This window comes from Pelophylax lessonae, assembly GCF_965119305.1.
Source record: "Pelophylax lessonae genome assembly, chromosome: 2".
Taxonomy (NCBI): domain Eukaryota; kingdom Metazoa; phylum Chordata; class Amphibia; order Anura; family Ranidae; genus Pelophylax; species Pelophylax lessonae.
In genome coordinates, this window is record NC_138769.1 from 278,026,444 (window position 1) to 278,054,302 (window position 27,859).

General features: G+C 41.3%; 1 protein-coding gene across 1 annotated transcript in view; it reads right to left on the reverse strand.

The window, feature by feature from the left end:
* SLC6A17 (solute carrier family 6 member 17) overlaps nt 1–27,859 on the reverse strand; it is a 1,289,761-nt gene that overhangs the window by 53,932 nt on the left and 1,207,970 nt on the right. The gene's annotated exons all lie outside the window — the stretch shown is intronic.

Consider the following 27,859-nt stretch of genomic DNA (forward strand, 5'->3'; position numbering starts at 1 on the left):
AAAAACTGAAAAATTGGGCGTGCAAAATTATTCAGCCCCCTTAAGTTAATACTTTGTAGATCCACCTTTTGCTGCGATTACAGCTGTAAATCGCTTGGGGTATGTCTCCATCAGTTTTGCACATCGAGAGACTGAAATTTTTGCCCATTCCTCCTTGCAAAACAGCTCGAGCTCAAAGAGGTTGGATGGAGAGCGTTTGTGAACAGCAGTTTTCAGTTCTTTCCACAGATTCTCGATTGGATTCAGGTCTGGACTTTGACTTGGCCATTCTAACACCTGGATATGTTTATTTGTGAACTACAGTAAACCTTCCTCCATTGCGGGGATTACGTTCCGGACCCAGCCCCGAAAAGTGAAAATCCGCGAAATAGAATAACCCTATTAAAATGCATTGTAGGCATGTTTCTTTACTGTCACTGTACGTGTAAAAGCATTTTAAGGTCTTTAAACACACTTTTAAAACAATAGAAACTCATTTAAACACATAAAAGATACTGAGAGACATAGCAAGAGCTATGGAAAACACAAAAATATTTCTTTTTTAATGATTTATATAGTAAAATAACATTACAAAAAAAAACACAATATACCGGGACCGCAAAAACTGAACCGCGATGGAGCGGGGGTTTACTGTATTCCATTGTAGATTGTATGTTTTGGATCATTGTCTTGTTGGAAGACAAATCTCTGCCCAGTCTCAGGTCTTTTGCAGACTCCATCAGGTTTTCTTCCAGAATGGTCCTGTATTTGGCTCCATCCATCTTCCCATAAATTTTAACCATCTTCCCTGTCCCTGCTGAAGAAAAGCAGGCCCAAACCATGATGCTGCCACCACCATGTTTGACAGTAGGGATGGTGTGTTCAGGGTGATGAGCTGTGTTGCTTTTACGCCAAACATAACGTTTTGCATTGTTGCCAAAAAGTTCGATTTTGGTTTCATCTGACCAGAGCACCTTCTTCCACATGTTTGGTGTGTTTCCCAGGTGGCTTGTGGCAAACTTTAAACTACACTTTTTATGGATATCTTTAAGAAATGGCTTTCTTCTTGCCACTCTTCCATAAGGGCCAGATTTTTGTAGTATACGACTGATTGTTGTCCTATGGACAGAGTCTCCCACCTCAGCTGTAGATCTCTGCAGTTCATCCAGAGTGATCATGGGCCTTTTGGCTGCATCTCTGATCAGTCTTCTCCTTGTATGAGCTGAAAGTTTAGAGGGACAGTCAGGTCTTCGTAGATTTGCAGTGGTCTGATACTCCTTCCATTTCAATATTATCGCTTGCACAGTGCTCCCTGGGAAGTTTAAAACTTGGGAAATCTTTTTGTATCCAAATCTGGCTTTAAACTTCACCACAACAGTATCTCGGGCCTGCCTGGTGTGTTCCTTGTTCTTCATGATGCTCTCTGCGCTGTAAACGGACCTCTGAGACTATCACAGTGCAGGTGAATGTATACGGAGACTTGATTACACACAGGTGGATTCTATTTATGTATATGAAAAGTAACACTTAAAAAAGTGCACTCCCTACGCCTAGGAGTTTTTTAAATTATGGTGTTTTAAAATTTAAAATTATAATGACAATCTGTGAATATAGCAGCAGCAGTAGTATAAAAATTGTGTATAAAAAGAATAGTCCTGGTAGGGGCTATCTACAGCGCTTGCTAGATATAAATAAATGTGCAAATGTGCAGAAGATTTTGTGTAAACAATATATACAGATGTGATCTCAATATTTTCATAATAATATATAAATCATATAAACTGTATCAAAATGTGACATAAAAAGCATAAAACATTTATAAATGTAAAGTTCATCTTGTGAAAATAATAAGTGCAAATAAAGTCCATTTTTTTTGTGTCGTTATTCTTTGCTTCAGAAATATATGGATAATATAGTGAAAGTGCTCAGTGATATTAATCCACAGTTTTTATAGTGATTTAAAGTGCAGGTGCTGATTTCCTTCTTCCCGTGATATAATTTAAAAGATGGGTGACTTACCAGATGTAATGGGTCTCATATACCATACGTTATTGAGACCAATCAAGCTTGTCGGTAGGTCCCCTTAAATTGCCTCCTGGCTGTGCTGGTGGTGATTCCCTCCTCACCGCTCCATAGGACAGCATATAGTGTGTATTTAAAAAAGAAGATAAAAAAGCTCCAGATGGTGTAATATCGTTTTTAAAAGGGGTTTATTTCCATAAAAATATATCAAGGTTTCCAACAAGAAAGGTAGCAGTATCCGGCAAAAAAAGTTTTAAAATTCCGTGACTGTATAGTACAGCTAAGCAGAGCGGCGAGCGGAGGTAAATCCGGCTTGCACTCCAGTGTACGTCACGCTGTCCGGTCCACGTTCTGATGCGTTTCGTCACATCCGTTGACGTTTTCAAAGGGTATGGACGCACATCCGCTTTGCTCCAATTTATATAGCGGTTCCGGGCGTAACCACGCCTACTCATCAGCGGGGCCGAACAAAGCCGCAAGTGTCTCCTCCTACACATCGGCAAAGAGCCGGAAGGAGCCACCTGTGTCCCCACAGTAGCTTTTATTGCGGGACACCAGCAGAGCATAAATTTAAGTGTTATTATTAAATAATTTGGGATAATTTTCTGCCACAAAACCTCCGCTTGTCATTACATCAATACAATTAGATAAATACAATGAATTATACTTAAAAAAACAGAGTCTAATATTTAAAAACTTGTATTTAAAAACTTGGAAACCTTATACCTTATATTACAATTATTACATATATGTACGAAAAATATTTTTTAAATTATACCCATATATATAAATTTATTTAAAATTACTTTTTATTAAAATCTATTTTTTAAAAAACGTTATTTTTAGAAACCATGAATAATTTTCTGTTACCTATAAAATGTTAGTATCTCTTAAAATATGCGTTTATCAATTAATATCATAAAATTTAATAAAATTAAATTAAATTAAAAGTGGATCTCTTTTGTGGAATAATTTATTATGGGTTGTATATAAAACAATTTATATCCATATCAATATTCATCCCTTTTGGCTGTAAAGTGCATAACTCATAAATCTATCTAGACTCGTTTCTTGATACTGCAATAAGCATGTAATTTCCTCTCCAATGTGGTTCAATTATGTCTATGCCACAAAAAGATAAAAGATTGGGGTTGCTATTGTGTTTCATGTGAAAGTGGTTGGACACACTGTGGTATTTAAATCCCTTCTTTATATTATCTATGTGCTCCCCCAGTCTCACTTTTAGTTGTCTTGTTGTGCGTCCCACATACTGTAGGTTGCATGTGCAGGATAATAAATATGTAACATGTGTGCTCTGGCATGTTATGAGACCTTTTATCTTATATTTTTTGTGCGTTACATTTGATTGGAATTCTAGAGTTCTTTGTTTTCTGCTCTTTGATGTTCTGCAAGGTTTGCATCTACCACAGGTGTAGAAACCCTTGTAGTCCAAAAATGTGATGAGTTTTTTTTGGAGGTTCTGGGACATTCTTTACTAGTTTATCCCTGAGGTTTGGACCCCGTCTGTATACAAATCTTGGTTTTTCAGGTATTACTTCCTTTAATTGTTCATCCCTTAGAAATATAGGCCAGTGTTTTCGTACGATATTTTCAAATTCTTTGTATCTAATGTTAAAATACTTGTTCTTTATTTTCTTTTGGCTTCTCTTCTAGTATTTTTTCTCTGTCTATGTTGTTAATTTCCTCTTTTATTTTTTACAACTCTTTACGTTTATATCCCTTTTCTTCAAATCTTGCCATTAGCATATTGATTTGATTTTCACAGGTTTCTTGATTCCCGCAGTTACGTTTCATTCTCAGCATTTGACCTTTGGGTATTCCCTTGATCCAATTAGGGTGGTGGCTACTGTGGGTAGGAATGTAGCTGTTTCTATCAGTGGTTTTAAAGTGCGTTTTAGTGCATATACCTTGACTGTCTTGTTGTATGGAGAGATCTAAAAAGTTAACTTCATTTTTACTCCATGTTCCCGTAAATTTTATTTGATATTGGTTGATGTTTATTTCTTGTAGAAAAGTTTTTAGTGCATCTTCTGTTCCCATCCAAATGATAAAAACATCATCTATAAATCTTCTGTACATCTTTAGTTCTTCTCTCTGACGTGCAAAAATCTCTTCTTCCTCCCATTTGCTTAGAAATGAGTTGGCTTGGATATTCACAAGGCATTTGATAGTGTCTCATGGCAATTTTTGCAATTGGTATTGTCCAGATTCGGTTTTGACGGTGAGTTTGTTAATGGATTCTCGGCACTGTATCACAACCCCAAGACTAGAGTCAGAATCCCTGGTTGTAACTCCGACTTCTTCCCACTGGGCAGGGGAACTAGACAGGGTTGCCCCCTCTCCCCCCTCTTATTTGCCCTTGCCTTAGAGCCCCTTTCGATAGCTATTTTACAAAACCCAAATATTCTGGGATACGACAAAGGTAATGAAACTTTTAAACTTAATTTATATGCAGATGACACCCTTCTATTTCTCTCGGACCCCTGCACATCGATCCCGAACTTACTACAATTACTAAACTCATTTGATGTCCTCTCAGGTCTTCATATTAACATATCTAAATCAATGGCCCTTCCGATCAATTTTACACAGTTGGAGGTGGAATATCTGAGAAATCAGTTTCCATTTACGTGGCCCACGGACTCAATTATGTATTTAGGAATTCAACTAACTAGATCTTACGATTCTCTTTTTCAACATAACTTTCCCCCACTAGTGGACAAAATTCGAAACACCCTACAAACGTGGTCCTCATACTCCCTTTCCTTCCTTGGGAAAATTACCGCCATTAAAATGACCATACTCCCTAAAATCCTTTACCTGTTTAGATCTCTTGCAATTGCCCTTTCGAAGGGATACATCTCTAAGATCCAATCAATCATAAACAAATTTGTCTGGAACAGCAGGAGGCCTAGATATAATAAAGCCATACTTTATCAATCTCACAGGTTGGGAGGCCTGGGCCTCCCGCAGCTGTGGTACTATTATATCTCATGCAGATTATCCCAGTTAACCCAATGGAGTATCCATTCCCCTACTGCTCCTTGGATTAGATTTGAGGAGCAGTCAGTAACCCCCTTTTATCTCCCGAGTATACTGTGGTCCACAGGTAATTGGGTGGGTCGGACTGCTGCGCGAAACACTATAGTTTCAGACTCATTAAAACTTTGGAATAAGTTTAAAAAGGAGGGATCTCTGATCTCAAACCCTCCTCCGGGAGCCTCATTCCTAGGAGACCCCAGATTTGTGGAAGCTTTTGTCTCCCCTTCAGATTTTTCACAATGGATAGATAGAAATATTGTTAAACTTTCAGATTTCTATCATGGAGGAGTATTTCTCCCTTTTACCCATTTTTCCAATTCATACAACATGCCAGATTCTGAGAAATCAAACTATCTACGAATTAGAACATTTTTTGAATCATCTCTCCCTAAGCCCTCTGGTTCTCCAGTAACAGGCTTCGAACATATCTGCTCTACAACACCCGGGGGCAGAGGTCTCATCTCTATCATATACAATGATCTTAACTCTCAACACTTAGATGTTAAATTATCATATATGCTGAAGTGGGAGACGGACCTTGATGCGGTGTACTCGGTTGGTGAATGGAATCAAATGTGGTCAAACTTGCGCAAATGCACCTTTCTATTAGAGAGACGGCAATTAAGCTATTCACCAGGTGGTACTACACGCCGGTCCAATTAAATATATTCTTTCCAGACACCTCCCCTCTATGTTTTCGTGGTTGTCCAGACCTTGGGACACTCTTACATATATTCTGGGAGTGTGGCAGGGTCAGACAAATATGGTCTGAACTGTTCAAGATTGTGGACAAGATGGCCGGTAAGAGTCTTGAACTGACACACTTCCACTGCATATTTTTCCAGAACATACACGATACACCCTCCCAGTTCCAACAACTTGTCCACACGATCTGTGTTGCCGCTCACTGGACAATCGCTCTACACTGGAAAAAAATTTTTGTCCCCTTACCACAGGTTCTTAGTAGAGTTGAGGAAATAAGACATATGGAGTATTTACAACACTCCATTTCTAACACCAAACACATATATGACCTTAAGTGGAACCCTTGGCTCACGTACAAAGCTTCACAAATTGATGCACCTCCAGTCAATCCCTAATACTATATGTTAGCATTAACCTTTACCTCAATGTACCGTTTGTTCATTTCTGAGTCCTATTGACATTGATATACTTAAATATCTTGCTATTACTGATATTACTGTTGGTTTTTCTAAAAAGAAGAGAACCTTTATTTTTTTGGATTTATATTTTCATATTTATATTACAAAACTATATATATGATGTATGGATGTTTTATTATGCATTGTATATTTTGTACCGAAACACTTTCAATAAACGTTTTTAGACAAAAAAAATGAGTTGGCCACACTTGGGGCATACCTGGCTCCCATGGCCACTCCCCTATGTTGCCTGTAGTAGCCTCCTTGGTGCCAGAAATAATTGCTATTCATGGCCATTTTGAGTAGTTTTAAAAGGAATTTCTTCTGACCTTCTTTCACTATTAATTGGTCTTCCAAGGCCCATTTTACAGCTGATAGAGCATCTTCCTGATTTATATTCGTGTACAGTGATTCCACATTTACTGTAGCGAGGATTACTTCTCCTTCATATGGTAATGTTTTCAATAAATTAATAAGGTGTTTACTATCCTTGAGGTGTGAGGGATATTTGTTTACTAAAGGCTGCAGGTATGTATCCAAATACTCTCCTATACGTGGAAATATGGAATCGATCTGGCTTATTATAGGCCTCCCTGGCGGTTTTTCAGTATCCTTGTGAATTTTTGGGAGTTGGTAAATTATAGGCAGTTTTGGTGCTTCAGGAAGTAAGTATCGATATTCCTTGTTATCCAGAATTCCTTTTTTGTGTGCCTTTTTAAGAAGTTTTTTACACTTGGTTCTATATCTTGGAAGGGGGTTGGATTTCAGTTTCTCATATGTCTCTTCATCTTGTACCAATCTGTTTAACTCATAGTAATCTTCTATTTTCAAAATGACGATTCCGCCCCCCTTGTCTGCTGGTCTGATGACTACATTTTTTCTCTTTTCAAGTTCACGTATTCCTGTCCATATTTCTTCTTTTGGTTTATGCCATTTTTTCTTTAATGCTTTTAAATCCTGTTCTAAAAGGGATTTGAATGTTTCCACAAATTGATTCATTCCACATTTTGGGTTAACATTTCGGGTTAAAAATGGATTTATTCCGAAGTCCACTGTGTTTATATTCACTTTCTTCCTGTGCGTTTTTGTTATCAGTTTTGCCTAAATAATGCTATTTTATATTTATCTTTCTGATAAATTTTTGTATATCTATGTATACATCGAATGGGTCAAATAGTTTTTCTGGAGCGTATTTTAGGCCTAAATCTAATACGGACAATTCCTGATCTGAGAAGATTTCTCCACTCAAATTGAAGATTCGAAGTCCTAACCATCTCTCTTTCTTTTTGCTCCCACCACCCCTGCATCCTCTGTGTTTCTTGTCTCCTCTGATCCACGTTGTGAGGGTGGGTTTTGTGGGTGTTAGGGTTGGCGATATTGTTGTGGAGGAGGAGGCTGGGGTTGCCAGTATCCTCCACCCCGGCCCCCTCTCCCCCTTCCATAATAGGGGCGATTCCAGCCCTTGCTTCCCTGTACGGTCTGTGGTAGGGTTCCCCGTTCCTGCGATAATCCAACGGAGGTTCCCTGTATTCCCACCTGGGAAAATCCAGATTATGTGGTCTTTCTGGTGTATAGTAATTATCTGATGCATATTTCAAGGGTTGGAATGAGTTGTGTGTAGGTACATTGTACCGTGGGTTCTGGTTGGATGGATGTCTAGTATTTCTATGATCTTTTTGTGAGTGGGGTGTTCTAGTTTGATTTATCATCTCTGCTCTTGCTGGTGTTGGAGTATGAATTCTGTGTTCCCCTTGTATAATTGCTTGTGAAGGTCCTGTATTGAGGGTGTAATCTCTCTCAATAGAGGATGATCTGGAGTGAGTATTGCTGTCAACTTTTATCTCCTGCCATTTATACACTAAATTGCGATTGTAGTTGCCTATATCTCTTTGATACTTTTTAATCTTTTTAAATTGAGTGTCTCTATTCAGTTTATCCAGGAATTATTTTAATTGTTTATATTTATCTTTATATTCATTTGTACTACTATATGGATCTAATGATTCTTTCAGGTTTTTTATATTATCATTAAGTTTGGTTAGTTTTCTTTTTCTCCTTTTTACTATTAACTCGAGTAGATTTTTCTCACTACTTTTAAAAAAGGAATACCATTCCTTTTCGGATTCCGCGTCTTCTATCCCATCATTTGGTGCGACATCCCACCTCAGTCTCCTTGGTGTGATGTTGTCTTTAATATACTTTTCCAGTGTGAGTATGTCCCACCATGTGCGGATTTGTTTGTCCATATTATTTTTAAGGGATCGGAATAGTTGTTCCATATCTTTATTTGGGTTGATAATTTCACCTATTTTTTCATCTATAATCACCTATAATTTCATCCTATTAAATCTTTGCCGCATATACTGGATGCACTTCAGGTATATGGCAACATATCTCACTATAAGATAAATCTCTCTAAATCTGCTGCCCTGGATGTCTCGGTGCCCCTGGACGCCTGGAGATCTATACGTACAGCCTTTCCTTTCCATTGGTCCACCAGCTCGCTAAAATATCTTGGGGTGAACATTACGGCGGACCCTGGGGACCTCTATTCAGCAAATTTTCTGCCTCTTCTGGGGATTATGCGATCGAATGTCCAAAGCTGGCAAACACTTGCACTGACTTGGTTTGGCCGATGCAGTGCACTCAAAATGAACATATTGCCACGTATCTTATACGTTATGCAAGCTCTTCCAATATCAGTTCCTGAGTCATTTTTCTCTCAAATGCAAGCACTGTTTCGATCTTTCGTGTGGGCTACCAAATCCCCTAGGATTGGGATGAGGATCCTCACTCTCCCTAAAGATAGGGGGGGGGGGGGTTGGTCTACCAAACCTTCTCCAATACTATAGGGCCTTACACCTTATGCGAGTATTGGATTGGCATTGCAATTCCACTACAAAACAATGGGTATCTCTAGAGAATGGGATGGCTGGCCAGCCTGTCCCTCTGGCCCCCTGGACACCAATCATGGCGAATTATATACTTTATTCGCACCCGACAATTGGACCTACAATACGTGAATCTCATAGGGTACAAAGCCACCCGAAGATAGTGCCATTGATATCTCCAAAGACACCAATCTTAGGCAACCCTGAATTTCTTCCAGGCTGTATGAACAACAGGGTGACTGCTTTGGCTCAGGCGGGGAGGGTGCACCTTATGGATATTTGAACGGAGAAAGACCCGTCATCTCATTCGGAGATTAAGGCATGGCCAGGGTTAAATCTAGATCCTCTAAGTATCTTACAAATCCAACATTTTCTTTTACATCTTCAAAGGCAGGGCTACACCCCGCAAGCATTGACCTCATTCGAGACATTATGCAAGGGGGAATCATCTATACCACATGCACCTCTTTTTTTTATGCGATGTTAGGAGAAACAGTGAAAGAACATCCTCTGCCGTATATACGACAATGGAAATACGATCTTAAAGCTGCCTTCATCCCTACACAAATTAAAAAAATCTTATCAATGGTACATAGGTCCTCCCTGGCCAGCAGACACCAGGAAACTAGCTACAAAATTCTCACCCGCTGGTACAGAGTCCCTGCACTCTTGCATAAAATGGATGGGTCAATTCCAGATTATTGTTGGAGATGTGGTGCGGAGGGAGGCACAATGATAAATATTTTTTGGACCTGTCCCTCTCTGAGGGATTTTTGGAGGGAGGTCGCTCTGGTGATTAAGGAACTTACCTCGGTGGAGGTGGGTGAGGATCCAGCACTGTACCTACTTCATCTTACGAGGGGATCAATTAGGAAATATAGGAAGTCTCTGATAGCCCACTTACTCAATGCTGCGACTTTCTCCCCTTTTTTTCCCTTATTTTTCTTTCCTTAGGTGGAGCCCCCAAGGGGGGGACAAACGGGATACGTACGGAGAGGTAGAAGGAATGATACCTAAAATCTGTCATATATTTTTCTTTTTTATTATGTTTTTTTATAAAGTGAAATGAAATATTGTGATTGTTCTGATAACAACAGCTATACCTGGTTCAGATGTTTTTTCTTTTTTTTTCTTAAAAAAGAAAAGAGAAAAACAGGAAAAATGTTATCTTGGTTTTTTTTTTCTTTTCTTTATTCTTCCCTCACATATATAATGGTTTTAAGTTTTACACCAAATGATTTCACTATATTAGCTATTTATGACACACATCAATAAAAATATAGTTACATAGTTACATAGTAGGTGAGGTTGAATAAAGACAACAGTCCATCCAGTTCAACCTGTGTAGGTGTGTGCGGCTGTAATCATCTCACATACCCCTGAATGTTCTGATCCTTGAGATGTACGTCTAATAGTCTTTTGAAAGCCACCATACTACCCGCAGAAACCACCTCTTGTGGTAGCGAATTCCACAATCTTGTAGCCCTAACAGTAAAGAACCCCCCACGTTGCCTGAGGTTAAAATGCTTCTCCTCTAATCGCATTGTATGCCCCCGAGTCCTCATGCAATCCCTTCGACTGAACAGCTTTTTTTCTAAGCTGAGATCCCCATTGAGATATTTAAAAATTGCTATCATGTCCCCCCTCAGGCGTCTCTTCTCCAGGGAGAATAAGACAAGCGATTGCAGACGCTCTTCATAATTAAGGTCCTCCAATCCCCTAATCAGTTTAGTTGCCCTTCTCTGGACTCTCTCCAGCTCCAACACATCCCTCCTGAGGACTGGCGCCCAGAACTGGACAGAATACTCCAGATGCGGTCGGACCAGAGTTTTATAAAGTGGAAGGATTATAGACTTATCTCTGGAATACATCTCTTTCTTTATGCATGCTAATATTCTGCTGGCCTTGGCAGCTGCCGCTTGAAATTGCATGCTGTTGCCTAGTCTATCATCAACCAAGACTCCCAGATCTTTCTCCATTTTTGATTCCCCCAAGGGTTCCCCTCCTAATGTGTATTTTGCTTTTATGTTTCTAGTCCCCAAGTGCAAAACCTTACATTTCTCCACGTTAAACCTCATTTGCCAAGTTGTTGCCCACTCCGTTATTTTGTCCAGGTCCTCCTGTAGGATATCTGCTTCATGCTGTGCAGTTATTGCCCTGCCCAATTTTGTGTCATCTGCAAAAACTGATATCGAACTACTGATCCCGTCCTCAATGCTGTTTATGAATAAATTGAACAAGGTTGGTCCCAGGGCTGAGCCTTGGGGGACCCCGCTTACTACCTCAGACCAGTTTGAGTATGCGCTGAGCATACACCTTTTTTTTTTCTCTCTTCTTTTCCCCTCACATATATAATGGATTTAAAGTTATACACTAAATGATTCTATATATTAGCTACGTATGACACATATCACTAAAATATGTATGGTTTGTTTGTTTTTTAGTTTTTTCTTGATTGTTAAATGACACCACAATATGTATATGTCCCACACAAAATGCACCATTTACAACATACACAGCTCTCATTAATTTTATAAATGCATATTGGGGAATTATCCCCTCTTTTTCTTTTTGCTTTTTTTTTCTTCTATTTTAAGTTTGGAGTCTGTGAGATCACTTTTTAAGGATTGTTTTACACTTGTTGTGTTAAATTTTACTTCTCACGAGTGGAATTGGAATAGTATTATATTGCACTGTATTGAACGTGGTATTTTCCTGGTTTGAGAAACATCTGAAAGATGAATTGTACTGTATCCTTAAAGAAAAAATTAATAAAAATGCTTTAAATTAAAATAAATAAATAAATAGTGTGTGGCAGCAGCTGTAAAGTTAATATTAAGTGTCACAATAATTTTATATATCTACAATTTCATATATTTTCTAAACTGGTTTTTAAGTGTAATTTAAAATTTGATGGTTTTAAAAGTTTTTTATGTCGGAAATTCATAAATATATTAATGTCACTGTCATATATAAAGATTTAACATGATAGTTTTAATGGGGTAATTATAACTATTAGAGTTGAACGGACACCTGGATGTCCGTGTTCGGCGGGTTCGGCCGAACTTGAAAAAAAAACTCCGGGTCCGTGACCCGGACTTTTTCCAAACTTTACCCGGACACCGAACCCCATTGAAGTCAATGGGGACCCAAACTTTCAGGCACTAAAATGGCTCTAAAAAACCAATGGAAAGGGCTAGAGTGCTGCAAATGGCAACAAAATGTAGTTAAGAGCATGGCAAGTGCTCTGCAAACAAATGTGGATAAGGAAATAACTTAAAACAACAAAACAAACAGAAAAATAAAATCCTTCATCTGTGAAGGATGAGGCCCATATGGAGTAGGAGGGAGGTTGAGGTGGCGGTGGATGTGGCGGTGTAGGTGGAAGCGGCGGTGGAGGGGGACGAGGTAGCCAATACTGCTTTTTTTTAGTCATTTTAAATTAGGGTACACCCCAAAAGAGTGAGAAAGATCAAAAATATAACAATGGCTGGGTAAGGTCGGTATCCATCTCTATTCTCCACAAGGTACGGAAAAGTCCTGTGGGATCCATGCCTGGTTCATTTTAATGAATGTGAGCTTGTCCACATTGTCTCTGGACAGGCGGCTGCTCTTGTCTGTGATAACGCCCCCAGCCGCGCTAAATACACATTCAGATAATACACTGCCTGCAGGGCACGCCAGCACCTCCAAGGCGTAAAGGGCAAGCTCAGGCCATGTGCCCAATTTGGAGACCCAGAAGTTGAAGGGGGCAGACCCGTCATTCACTACATGTAGGCGTGTGCACACATACTGCTCCACCATGTTGGTGAAATGTTGCCTCCTGCTAAGATGTTCCATAGGAGCTGCTGGTGCTGCTGTTTGTTGTGGCGTGCTGACAAAGCTTTTCCACATTTCGGCCATGCTAACCCTGCCTTCTGAGGTGCTGGCGGTGCCCTGGTTGCGTTGGCGACCTCTTCCTCCTCCTCCTCCACCTTGGCCTTGTGCTTCCACTGTGGCCCCGCTGTCAGGTGGGAATGCCAGCAGCATCGCGTCTACCAGTGTGCGCTTGTACTCGCGCATCTTGCGACCACGCTCCAGTGAGTGAATTAAGGATGGTACGTTGTCCTTGTAACGGGGATCCAGCAGCGTGGCCACCCAGTAATCAGCACAAGTTAGAATGTGGGCAACTCGGCGGTCGTTGTGGAGACACTGCAGCATGTAATCGCTCTTGTGTGCCAGGCTGCCCAGAGGCAATGAAAGGCTGTCCTCTGTGGGAGGTGTATCGTCTGTGTCCTCTGTATCCCCCCAGCCACGCACCAGTGATGGCCATGAGCTGGCCTGGGTGCCACCCTGCTGTGAACATGGTTCCATCTCCTCCTCCATCTCCTCCTCCTCATCCTCCAGAACTGTGCCCCTGCTGGACAATTGTGTACCTGGCGTTTGTGGGTGCAGGAACCCACCCTCGGAGCCACTTGTGAATGACTGCCCTGAAAGCCTTGGAAATGATCCCTCTTCCTCCTCCTCCTCCTTCTGTGCCACATCCTCTTCCATCATCGCCCGAATCGTTTTTTGAAGGAGGCATAGAAGTGGAATAGTTAAGCTGACAACGGCGTCAATGGCACTGGCCATGTTGGTGGAGTACTCAAAACAGCGCAACAAGGCACACAGGTCTCGCATGGAGGCCCAGTTATTGGTGGTGAAGTGGTGCTGTTCCGCAGAACGACTCACGCGTGCGTGCTGCAGCTGAAACTCCACTATGGCCTGCTGCTGCTTGCACAGTCTTTCCAGCATGTGCAAGGTGGAGTTCCACCTTGTGGGCACGAAAAGTAGTGGCGGCTGGGCACGACGTACTGTGGGACAGCCACCGACATAAGGCTTTTAAAACTGTGCGTCTCCACCAGACGGAATGACAGCATTTCAAAGGCCAAGAATTTTGAAATGCTGCCATTCAGGGTGGGTAGGGGGGTACTTCCTCTTCCTCTGAAGTGTTTGGGAGATGGAAAGCTGAACGCTTCCACGGGACATTGTAGAGATGGTTGGTGACCCAGGTGGTGGTGTTGCTGACAGATCCTCTGTTTGCGGGGTGGCAGGTGCCGGTATCACTACAGAGGTGGATGAAGAGGCCGAGACTGCAGCAGAAGAGGAAGCAGGAGGAGCCAGAGACCTTTCTTGGTTTTGAAGGTGTCTACTCCACTGCAGCTCGTGCTTTGCACTTAGATGCCTGATCATGCAGGTTGTGCTCAGGTTGAGAAGGTTTATGCCTCGCTTCAGGCTCTGATTGCACAGGGTGCAAACCACTCGTGTCCTGTCATCAGCACATTGTCTGCAGAACTTCCACGCTAGAGAACTCTTTTGAGCTGGCTTTGGTGCGCTCGGTCCCTTGCTGCGTTGGGCAGTAGCAGGCGTAGTGTCTAGGGCACGGCCGCTCCGCTTCTGCACCCTGCTCCCTCTTCTGCTGTGCTGGTGGCTCTGTGCGACCAACGGCTCTTCCTCCAAACTACTCCGGTCACCTGCATGACCTTCATTCCATGTGGGGTTGAGGACCTCATCGTCCTCCACATCATCTTCCACCCAGTCTTCACCCCTGCCCTCCTTGTCGGTCTCCACAATTCAGAGTGCCGCAGCAGTTGGCACCTGCGTTTCGTCATCATCGGAGACGTGCTGCGATGGTCCTTCCATGTACTCATCTTGAGAAATAAGTGGTTGGCCATGCTGCACTCAATCTCTTCCACTTCTGGGGCAGGGCTAGGTGGATGGCCCTGGGAAACCCTGCTGACAGAGTCATCAAAAAGAAGAAGAGACTGCTGCATGACTTGGGGCTCAGACTGCTTGCCTGATTTGCAAGGGGGTGAGGTGAAAGACGGTTGGACATCGGCTTCAGGTGCCAACTCTGACCTTTCTGCAGTAGACTGGGTGGGAGACAATGTGAAGGAACTGGAGGCACTGTCAGCAGCAAACCAATCTACTATCGTTTCTACTTGTTCTTGCCTCAACACTTGTAGAGGCGCATGATGCCCTACCAAATACTGCTGCAGGTTCTGTCGCCTACTCACACTTGAGGAAGGTGTTTCACTTGTGCGTGTAGCTGGCACAGATTGACCACATTCTCTCCTTTCAACAGGAGCTCTACCAGCAGAACCACGACCCAGGCCACGGCCTCTATTTGACGTTCTCCTCATATTTCTGTAATTTATGATCTTGCCCTAGAAAGGTGTTTATTGAATAGCGGAACAAAACAACAACAGTATCGCACGGGTGTATCTCACAGTCAAATATGCAAACTATGCCGCAATTAAATTTTTTTTACCCCAAAAGGGTGTTTATTAAATAGCGGAATAGAAAAACAGTATACAAATACAACGGGTGTATCTCACAGTCAAATATGCAAAGTATGCCGCAATTAAATTTTTTTTACCCCAAAAGGGTGTTTATTAAATAGCGGAATAGAAAAACAGTATACAAATACAACGGGTGTATCTTACAGTCAAATATGCAAAGTATGCCGCAATTTTTTTCACCCCAAAAGGGTGTATATTGAATAGCGGAATAGAAAAAAGGATACAAAACGGTGTATCTCACACGTACAAACACAGACTAGGCCCCAATTACAATTTTTTGTACCCTAAAGGCAGGATGAGGAAGAGGAGTAGGAGGAGTTCGGAACAGGAGGCAAACTGAAGCGCCCTGCAATCCTCGTCGGGGGAAGTAGATGCGCCAAACACATTTGAAAGGTGTATCTCACACGTACCGATACAGACTATGCCGCAATTACATTTTTTTCACCCCAAAAGGGTGTATATTGAATAGCGGAATAGAAAAAAGAATATAAAACGGTGTATCTCACACGTACAAACACAGACTAGGCCCCGATTACAATTTTTTGTACCCTAAAGGGAGGATGAGGATGAGGAAGAGGAGTAGGAGGAGTTCAGAACAGGAGGCAAACTGAAGCGCCCTGCAATCCTCGGCGGTGGAAGGAGATGCGCCAAACAAATTTAAAAGGTGTATCTCACACGTACCGATACAGACTATGCTGCAATTTAATTTTTTTTACCCCAAAAGGGTGTAGATTGAATAGCGGAATAGAAAATATGATATAAAAAGGTGTATCTCACACGTACAAACCCAGACTAGGCCCCGATTACAATTTTTTGTACCCTAAAGGCAGGATGAGGATGAGGAGTAGGAGGAGTTCGGAACAGTAGGCAAACTGAAGCACCCTGCAATCCTCGGCGGTGGAAGATGCGCCCAAAAAATTTGAAAGGTGTATCTCACACGTACCGATACAGAAAAAAACTTGAGATAGAAAAGGCGGGGCTTTGCGGGCCAGTGGGAGTAGAAGGATCAGAGACAAAACTAATTATAAAATCAAAAATACATTTTATTGATACATAAAGAGAATAAAAGACACGCATGGGCTACCGTGCATGTATAATTGCAACACACTGACATACAGATAAAATCAAAACATATAATGTCACTGTTGGTCTAGAAACATATCCCGTAGGGATTAAAGCCAAAAGACAAAGCCTGTATAGGATGGAAGATGGGTCTCAAGCTGAGTTCGGTCACGGTAGGTCCCCAGCAAGCCGACGCGTTTCGCTCAGGGCTTCCTCAGGGCCTGAGAGACCATAACAGACCGATGTTTCTATGAGTAACATAAAAGTATATCAAATCAATCGATTGATTTGATATACTTTTATGTTACTCATAGAAACATCGGTCTGTTATGGTCTCTCAGGCCCTGAGGAAGCCCTGAGCGAAACGCGTCGGCTTGCTGGGGACCTACCGTGACCGAACTCAGCTTGAGACCCATCTTCCATCCTATACAGGCTTTGTCTTTTGGCTTTAATCCCTACGGGATATGTTTCTAGACCAACAGTGACATTATATGTTTTGATTTTATCTGTATGTCAGTGTGTTGCAATTATACATGCACGGTAGCCCATGCGTGTCTTTTATTCTCTTTATGTATCAATAAAATGTATTTTTGATTTTATAATTAGTTTTGTCTCTGATCCTTCTACTCCCACTGGCCCGCAAAGCCCCGCCTTTTCTATCTCAAGTTTTTTTCATTAGTCCCCAACAGGGGTAAGGGCCTATTTTGCACGGCAATTTTTGTGTACAAATTACCGATACAGACTATGCCGCAATTTAATTTTTTTCACCCCAAAAGGGTGTATATTGAATAACGGAATAGAAAAAAGTATATAAAATTGGTGATTTTTTAATAGCACATGTGAACACAGCAGTGTCTTATGTTTTATGTCACGGTCAGCAGCAGGCTATGAAGGGGAAAAAAAAATCCCCTTTAAATTTGTAATTTTTAAATAGCAGATTAGTACAGACTATGCCACAATTTAATTTTTTTACCCCAAAAGGGTGTATATTGAATAGTGGAATAGAAAAAAGTATATAAAATTGGTGATTTTTCAATAGCACATGTGAACACAGAAGTGTCTTATGTTTTATGTCACGGTCAGCAGCAGGCTATGAAGGGAAAAAAAAAATTCCCCTTTAACTTTGTAATTTTTAAATAGCAGATTAGAACAGCAATCTGTAGTACAATATAGCTGAACGCTGCACACAACAGACTGATAAAAATATATTTTTTCCTCCCTCCTCCTCCTCAGTGGGCTCAAGTGAGGGCAAAAAGATTGTTCACTGCACCACCCCCCAAACAGCAAAATCGATGTAGATCGCTAACGGACGATTGTTCTGTCCTGTGTCTCCTATCTGTCCCTGCCTACTCTCTCCAGCCTGTCCCTAAAATGCTCAAATATCTTTCCCTGCCTACACTCCGACCTGTCCCTGCTTTCTTTTCGGGCACAATGTTGTTTTTCCCTGTCTGTCCCTAATCAGCAGCAGCCAGCACCGTTATGATGTGTGCTCTCTCCCTACACTACAGCAGACTGACGCACCGCGCTGTGTCTTTCGACCTTATAAAGACCACATGCTTCAGCTGGCCAATCACAGCTACTAATACATTAGTAGGCATGGCTGGGATGGCTTAAGGCACACCAGTTAAACACTTGTTGATTGGCTGTTGAAAGCCCGCCATTAAAAGCGCGCCATTACATACAAAGCAGGAAATAAAATGTTATTTGGTGTACTTTACATATTTTATATATTCTAATCATTCATGAATGTAGGGGGTACTATTATAAATTATCTATGTCTATATTTATACAATATATGTGATAATTGATATTTTGGTATTGCTTTATTGCACTTATAACCTGGGGTCTAATGTTTTAGCTCAATTTAAACTTTATGCTATTGATCGGAGCACATAATACAATATGGACAATTATAACCGCTTAGCTTTGGTTCAAATAGCGTCCTCATCACCATAACAACGTATTAGTATTTGGTTAATTTGCTGATTGTAGGACGGAGTGAAGGGCGGTGTCTTCCGTATAAATACTAGCCAGTGCTTAGTGCCTTCCTACCTTTTGATAACATCACAGGAAGTGACGAAACGCGTCAATGTCTTGGAACGCACGTCGGCACGCTACGCACTACATGGAACGCAAGCCGGAACACTCTGCTCGCCACTCTGCCAGAAAGTGCCTGAAAACGTCTTTGCCTGTAATCCAGAGCTTTTTCTTTGCTCCTAATTTTAATCTGCCTGAACTTTTAAAAACTGTATTATACTACCCGGAGCCTTTCTTTTATATAACCCCATATCCTGAGGACTGTGACCGGGTAAGGAGGGACCCAACTCGCATCCCACCAGGAGTATCCATAAAGGGGATTCCTTATTGGCCTGGATGGCCTCCAAGCGCTGTAGGTCTTAGTGCTATACAGCACATAAGACCCAATAATTCCGGTAAGCCATTCGATTTTACCACAAGCCACTGGAAAAGAAGAACCCACGTCATGAAAGTCACAAACTTTTGTTTATTGAGCACGAAGCACTTCGCACCTGATCACCACTGGGAAAGACTCTTTATTTATCTAATTACATTATTCATTATTTATTGATCACCACCTGAAAATACTTATTTATTTATTCATATTATTCATAATTCATTATTTATTTTTTGGTCTATACCAACTAGACTATTTTTCATGTGTTTAATTGATTTGAAGTTTCACTATATATTGCACTGCAATCTCTTCACTATTGTTCATATTTATAGCCAATTGATTTGATTGAGGTAAGAAAAATAATTGTCGTCTAAGTTATTTTTATGTTCTTCTACTTTTCCTACTGTACTTTTACTGAACTTTGTTTTTCATTCTTTTGTTAACCGGTTTCCCTTGCAGGTACTCATCGGCTGCCACACTGATTTTATATATTCTGACACAAACAGCGTTTGCGCTCAGCATATATGGATACCTTTGATGGCAGCGCTGTGGTAGGTTGATTTCACCACTGCAGTTAAAATACCTTTAGGTATACGTGGAATATTGTCATGTATACCTGCAATTAAATAAGTGGGTTTGGATGTTTGGGCGGTTAATGGTGTGTATACTACACAATTTTCCAGTGGTGATTTCTGTTAGGTTCTCTTTTTTTCGTTCAGCCCACAGGCTGCATGAAAAAAAAAAACCTACACTATATGCCAAACAAGGACCAGCAATGTACTGGTACGTTGCTGGACTTTGAGTGGTTATACCAGGAGGATGCCTGCAGATTTAGGCATCATCTTGGTATCATTTTTTACAGCCAGCGGTCGGCTTACATGTAAAAGCAATCCTAGCAGATAATTGGCCACTAGACTGCTTTTACAAGCAGTGGGAGGGGACTCCCCCCCGCCGCCTTCTGCGTTTTTTCTCAGGCTCTCCTGTCCCACCGGTTAACCCGAGAGTGCAGTCGGTGGTTCAGTTATCTAACCATAGAGCTGATTGGGGATGAGAATGGCTTCAATCATCTCTATAGCCTAAGATACCGAAAGCTACGAGTATTGCAGGACTTAATCAGAAACCAGAAATAATCAGCACCATTGGGAAAGCATTTTATCACACCAATTTGTGTGTACTCAGATGGGTTAAGGTCACAGGAGAGATCTAGAGTCTAAAAGACCACAATTTTTTTAAAAAAAGAGTATCTGTCACTACAGATTGCTATCATAGGGGATACTGATGATTAAAAAAAAAATGAAAGGAAAGGTGTCAAAATAACATAAAAAAACTAAATAAATTATAAAAAAAAATCAAGCCCCCCTGTCCCCCCGTGCTTGCACGCAAATGTGCACGCAAGCGTCGGTCTAGTGTCATATGTAAACCGCAATTGCACCATGCATGTGAGGTATCGCCGTGAATGCCAGGTCAGGGGCAGTAATTCTTGCAGTAGACCTCATCTGTAAGTCCAAAGTGGTAGCCTGTAAAGACTTTTAAAGGCTTTTGAAACCGTAAGTAGTTTGTTGCCGCTGCATGGGCGTGCGCAATTTTTAAAACATGTCATGTTTGGTGTTTATGTACTTGACATAAGATCATCTTTTAAATTTTACCAAACAATTAGGAATTATATAGTGTATTTCTGCATTACATATAAAAAAAGGTTTTTTTTTTCGCAAAAATTGCGTTTGGAAAATCTGTGCGCAAATACCTTGTGACAAAAAAAGGCAACATCCACCATTTTGTTCTGTAGCGCCTCTGCTTTTTGGAAAGTAGACACCCAAATTTATTTGCTGAGAGGCATATTGAGTCCATAGAGTATTTTATATTTTGCCCTAAGTTTCAGGAAAATGACAATTTGTTTTTTTTTTGTTTTTCTTTTTGTTTTTTTTTACACAAAGTTTAACTAAATGATATGTTGCTCACGCATGCCATGGGTATATGTGAAATGATACCCCAAAATACATTCTGCTGCTTCTCCTGAGTACAGGGATACCACATGTGTGAGACTTGTTGGGAGCCCAGCTGTGTACGGGACCCCGAAAACCAATCCCCACCTTCAGGTTATCTGATGGCGTAAATTGCTTATTTTATCTCTGCACTACCTGTCACAGTTTCAGAGGCCCTGAAATTTCAAAATAGCACAAAACCCCCCCAAATGACCCCATTTTGCAAAGTAGACACTCTAAGCTATTTGCTGAGAGGCATGGTGAGTTCATGCAATATTTTATATTTTGCCACAAGTTTCGGGAAAATTATTATTTCTTTCTTGTTTTTTTTACACAAAGTTGTCACTAAATGATATATTGCTCACACATGCCATGGGTATATGTGAAATGACGCACCAAAATACATTCTGCTGCTTCTCCTGAGTACAGGGATACCACATGTGTGAGACTTTTTTGGAGCCTAGCTGTGTACAGGACCCCGAAATCCAATCCCCACCTTCAGGTTTTCTAATGGCGTAAATTGCTTATTTTACCTCCGCACTACCTGTCACAGTTTCAGAGGCCCTGAAATTTCAAGATATCACAACCCCCCCCCCAAATGACCCCATTTTGCAAAGCAGACACTCCAAGCTATTTGCTGAGAGGCATGGTGAGTCTATGGAATATTTTATATTTTGCCACAAGTTTCGGGAAAATTATTATTATTTTTTTCTTTCTTTTTTTACACAAAGATGTCAGTAAATGATATATTGCTCACACATGCCATGGGTATATGTGAAATGACACCCCAAAATACATTCTGCTGCTTCTCCTGAGTACAGGGATACCCCATGTGTGAGACTTTTTGGCAGTCTAGTCGCGTACAGCACCCTGATCACCACCTTCAGGCTTTCTAAGGGCGTAAATTGTTGATTTCACTCCTTACTACCTATCATAGTTTTGAACGCCATGAAATGCCAAGATAGCACAGAACCCCCCCCCCCAAATTACTCCATTTTGCAAAGTAGACACTCCAAGCTATTTGCTGAGAGGCATGGTGAGTATTTTGCAGCTCTCAATTATTTTGGAAAATTAAGAAAAAAAAGGAAAATGCATTTTTTCCCCTCTTTTTTCAATTTCCAAAACTTTGTGACAAAAAGTGAGATCTGCAAAACACTCAACATGCCTCTCAGCAAATAGCTTGGAGAGTCTACTTTGCAAAATGGGGTCATTTGGGGGGATTTTGTGCTATCTTGGCATTTCATGGCCTTCAAAACTGTGATAGGTAGTAAGGAGTGAAATCCACAATTTGCGCACTTGGAAAGCCTGAAGGTGGCAATTGGTTTTCGGGGTCCTATACGCGGCTAGACTGCAAAAAAGTCTCACACATGGGGTATCTCCATACTCAGGAGAAGCAGCAGAATGTATTTTGGGGTGTCATTTCACATATACCCATGGCATGTGTGAGCAATATATCATTTACTGACAACTTTGTGTAAAAAAACAAAAACAAAAAAAATAATAATTTTCCCGGAACTTGTGGCAAAATATAAAATATTCCATGGACTCACTATGCCTCTCAGCAAATAGCTTGGAGTGTCTAATTTGCAAAATGGGGTCATTTGGGGGCGGTTTTGTGCTATCTTGAAATTTTTAGGGCCTCCGAAACTGTGACAGGTAGTGCGGAGGTGAAATGCACAATTTACACCATTAGAAAACCTGAAAGTGGTTATTGGTTATCGGGGTCCCGTACACAGCTAGGCTCCCAAAAAGTCTCACACATGTGGTATCCCTGTACTTAGGAGAAGCAGCAGAATGTATTTTGGGGTGCCATTCCACATATACCCATGTCATGAGTGAGCTATTTATCTTTTAGTGACAACTTTGTGTTAAAAATAAATGTAATTTTCCCAAAAACTTGTGGAAAAATATAAAATATTCCATGGACTCACCATGCCTCTCAGCAAATAGCTTGGGGTGTCTACTTTCCAAAATGGGGACATTTTGGGGGGTTTTGTGCTATCTTGACATTTCAGGGCCTCCGAAACCGTGATAGGCAGTGAGAAAGTGCAATGAGAAATTTACTGGTGATTGGTTATCGGGGTCCCGTACACAGCAAGGCTCCCAAAAAGTCTCACACATGTGGTATCCCTGTACTCAAGAGAAGCAGCAGAATATATTTTGGGGTGTAATTACACATATGCCCATGGCATGCGTGAGCAATATATCATTTCAATGACAACTTTTTGTAAAAAAAAAAAAAATTATTTTTTTTAGTCATTTTTCAAACACTTGTGACAAAAAAATTTAAATATTCAATGAGCTCAACATTAGGGATGATCGAATGGTTCGGGTCGACCATCGGTTCGGCCCGAACATTGGGGGTTCGAGGTTCGGCCGAATTTAAAAGTTCAGAATTCGGCAACCAGAACCGACCAAAATGCAATGGTTCAGGAAATGGGCTTTAAAAGCCCGTGATTGGACCAGAACCATTAGCAAAAGACAATTGAGTGGGCAGGAGAATGCTAGGAATGTGATTGGAGTGACTAGGGGGTCCATAGACCAATCATTAGTGAATACGCCCCCCAGTATATAAGATAGCCCCCGCCAAATTCCTAGCATTCTTATACGGGACATGGAAGAGAGTGGAATGCTGTTCTGTTACTTCTGTTACAAAGTGTTACAAAGTGTCATTTAGCAATTTTTAGTGTGAGGAAAGGGATATCTAGTGTAGTTAGTGTGCTCTTTTACACTTTAGTTAGCTTTAATTTATTCAGTTTCTGTAGGGAAAGTGTTAAGTGTAAGGGGACCATAGTGTAGTGTAGGGTTAACTGACAGTGACTGCTATGGCAGGGTGACAAAACCCTTCCATATCAGGGTGACCGCAATAGAGAAAAGCTAGTTTCTCTCAAGTCACTTTCGCTTCAGGGATATGTCTTCGCCCCTGTCAGCATTCTTTATGCTGCAGGCGTTGCTAGTGCTTTTTTGAGGAGTCAGACATGACATCTGAACATGTGTATAGGGGTATATATACACACCCATGTCTGTATATATACACCTAGACATATATATGTGTGAAAGGAGCAGAAAAAACGACTTGCGCTAATGAAATAATTAACACCAATATATTTCTGCTCCTATCACACCTACATATGTGTAGGTGTGTATATACATATAAGTATGTGTGTATATACACCACTATACACAAGTTCAGATGTTTTGCCTGCCTCCAAAGAACCCCAAAAAATGCCCAAAAAAACGCTAGCGTCAAAAAAAAAAAAAAACGCCCAGGTGTGTTATTGCAGGCATTTTTTTGGGGTTTTTGGAGGCAGGCTAAACACCTGAACTTGTGTATACGGGTATATATACCACTATACACAGGTTCAGATGTTTTGCCTGCCTCTAAAGAACCCAAAAAAATGCCCAAAAAAACGCCTGCTACTAAACCGGCAAGGTGTGAAAGGAGCGAAGCCATATTCCAGATCTATAATTGCACTAATACAAATGATCTTTTTTTTATGGTTCTGGACATGCTACAGGGCTGAAACTTCACAGGTACACTTTTTAGACCCCCCAGACACAAAATCATACAAAACAAAAGTTCTTAAAAATTGTCATTTTTGATAGAGAGACAATTATTGAAAAAATCAAAAAAAGAAAAATTAAAAAAAAAAAAAAATCTTTGGATTTAGTATCGGGGGGGGGGGGGGGGTCTAAAAAGTGTACCTGTGAAGTTTCAGCTCTGTAGCATGTCCAGAACCAGAAAAAAAGATCATTTTTCAGTAGAGCAGGGATGGTGGGACCCCCCTTTTACACCTATATGATCTTTTTTTGGGGGGTTCTGGACATGCTACAGAGCTGAAACTTCACAGGTACACCTTTTAGACCCCCGAGACACAAAATCACACAAAAAAAGTTCTTAAAAATTGTCATTTTTGATAGATTTTTGATAGAGCGCCAATTATTGAAAAAAAAAATAATAAATGTATTTGGATTTAGCATCTGGGGGGTCTAAAAAGTGTACCTGTGAAGTTTCAGCTCTGTAGCATGTCCAGAACCATAAGCTTTGCTCCTTTCACACATTGCCGGTTTAGTAGCAAGCGTTTTTTTGGGCATTTTTTTGGGTTCTTTGGAGTCAGGAAAAACATCTGAACTTGTGTATAGTGGTATATATACTACTATACACAAGTTCAGATGTTTTGCCTGCCTCCAAAGAACCAAAAAAAAAATGCCCAAAAAAACGCTAGCGTCAAATAAAAAACCGCCCAGGTGTGTTGTTGCAGGCATTTTTTGGGGGTTTTTGGAGGCAGTCTAAACATCTGAACTTGTGTATATGGGTATATATACACACATACTTATATGTATATACACACCTAGACATATATAGGTGTGATAGTAGCAGAAATATATGCTTGCGCTAATGAAATCATTTACACTAATATAGTTACGCTCCTATAACACCTATATATGTCTAAGTGTAAAATACATATAAGTATGTGTGTGTACACAAGTTCAGATGTTTTGCCTGCCTCCAAAAACCCCCAAAAAATGCCTGCAACAACACACCTGGGCGTTTTTTTTTTTTTGACGCTAGTGTTTTTTTGGGCATTATTTTGGGTTCTTTGGAGGCAGGCAAAACATCTGAACTTGTGTATAGTGGTATATATACCACTATACACAAGTTCAGATGTTTTTCCTGACTCCAAAGAACCCAAAAAATGCCCAAAAAAATGCTTGCTACTAAACCGGCAAGGTGTGAAAGGAGCGAAGCCATATTACAGATCTATAATTGCACTAATACAAACAATCTTTTTTTATGGTTCTGGACATGCTACAGAGCTGAAACTTCACAGGTACGCTTTTTAGACCCCACAGATACTAAATCCAAAGTCAAAATAAAAAAAATCTCTTTTTTTTTTTAATTTTTTCAATAATTGGCTTTTTTTTATCAAAAATTACAATTTTTAAGAACTTTTTTTTGTGTGATTAATAGTCCCTGGGGCATGACCCAGAACCCTAGGCACTTTTTAGGGGCATTTATTGGATTTTATGGCTTTAAAATGGTGTTTTTTGATTACCGAAGTTCGGGTCCATTGATTTCAATGGGGTTCTGAAATCCGGGCCGAACTTTCGGGTAGTTCAGAGGTTCTGGCCGAAAAGAGCTTTTCAAAAGTTCGAACATCCCTACTCAACATGCCTCTCACTACATTCCTTAGGATGTCTACTTTCCAAAAAGTGGTAATTTGGGGGGGGTTGTACTGCCCTGCAATGGCACTTCAAGAATTGAGATAGGCAGTCAGAAATTAAAGCTGCGTAAATTCAAGTATTTACACCATAGGTTATAGACGCTATAACTTTTGCGCAAACCAATACAAATACGCTCATTGAGAATTTTTTTTGTCAAAGACATGTAGCTAAATACATTTTTGCCTAAATATATGACAAAAATTGAATTTCCTGACAGACTCCATGGCAGCACACGTATGGGTAGGCTCCGCCTCCTCTCCTACCCTATAGGACCCCACTCCCATAAATCTTTGCTCCGAGCCAGGAGCCGTGTTCCTTTTTTGTCCTCCTTCCGCAAGAGAAGTCTTACCTTATAGGATGCGTTTTTCTTACATACCTGGTGGCGTGTGGCTTTCCTGGATGATGCCTTTCTACCTTAGTCCAGCAATCTCAGTACTACTGGGTGGACCCGGGCAATTTGAAATGATGCCGGAAGATGCCGTAAATCCTGAATGAGAGGTGGGCTGCATCACTTGGCCAAACGTCCTTGCTACTAGCGGGAGGCCCTTATGCCCTGATGCACACGCCAGTCTCCGGTTGAGGAGCGTTCCAGGTCCTTCTGTCGGTGTTGGTGGTAATGTATTGCTTACTTTATATTTTGTATTGTTTTGCTTCCTGGTTAGTATGGCGGCTGGAGCGCTCCTGCGTTCCAGGCCGTCGCTCTCGGCTCCTCCCCCTGCCTCCTGAATCCTAGTTGAGGCTTGGTTTCCAAGTGGTCTGCGCATGAGCGCACACCATTTCCGGTCCTCCATGACGCGGCGGCGTCGGGGGAGCGTGGCCTTACGGCTCCCGGGAAATTTAAACAGCTGATGGAGCTGTCATTCTTGGGATGTCTGTGGGCTTTTGCGGCGGCCTCCCCACGCTGTGTCTCTGCCTGTGTTTGGTAAGTCCTGTGCTGGGTCAGTCCTGCTTGAATGGGGGAGGGGAAGGTAAGATTGAGTTCTTACATCCTTCCTATTGCAGGTTATCTCGCTGTGATTTGCAATGGATACCTCACCGCCCCCCGGTGGCCAGTCCCTGCGCAACAGGTGAGTTTTTAGCTTTAAACTCTCGCTTGTCTGCCAGCTGGCTTACTGTAGCCTGAGCTTTCTTTCCTTTGTTTTTCAGCCCATTTAGGTCTGACCAACGTCCTGCATCAGGATCAAAGGATAGATCACCTTCAGGCCATCACCATGCATCATCCAAATCCAGGCACCGTAGATCCAGGTCTAGGTCTAGGCGCCATGAAGATTGTCCAAGCCGGTCTTCCCGCCATACTGACCACCCCGCACGCAAATCTTGCTGGGGTTGTAGGGCTGTAGTCCCTGAGGATAGATCCTTGTGTGATGCCTGCTATTCTCGGGCAATCAAGGAAAAACAGGTCCCAGATCAACCAGTGGAAACCCTGGTCAGGCGGATCGTGCGAGAATCCCTAAGGGATTGGCATCCCAGCCGGCTGTCTGGTCATACAGCTGATACTCCAGTTCCCCCTCAGAGGGAAGATGTGGAGCCAGGCACTTCCCAGCCAAGTCGCTTCTCGGATTCCTCTGAAAGTGAGGATGACCTAGAAGACCAAAGTTCAGGCTTTGATTTTGCCATGATCTCTCCGCTGGTGAGAGCGGTAAAAGAGGCGTTAAAATGGGAAGAGCCAGCAGATTCCCCAGCAAAACAGAAGAAATACTTTAAACACCTCAAGAAAGAACGGGATCATTTCCCTTTT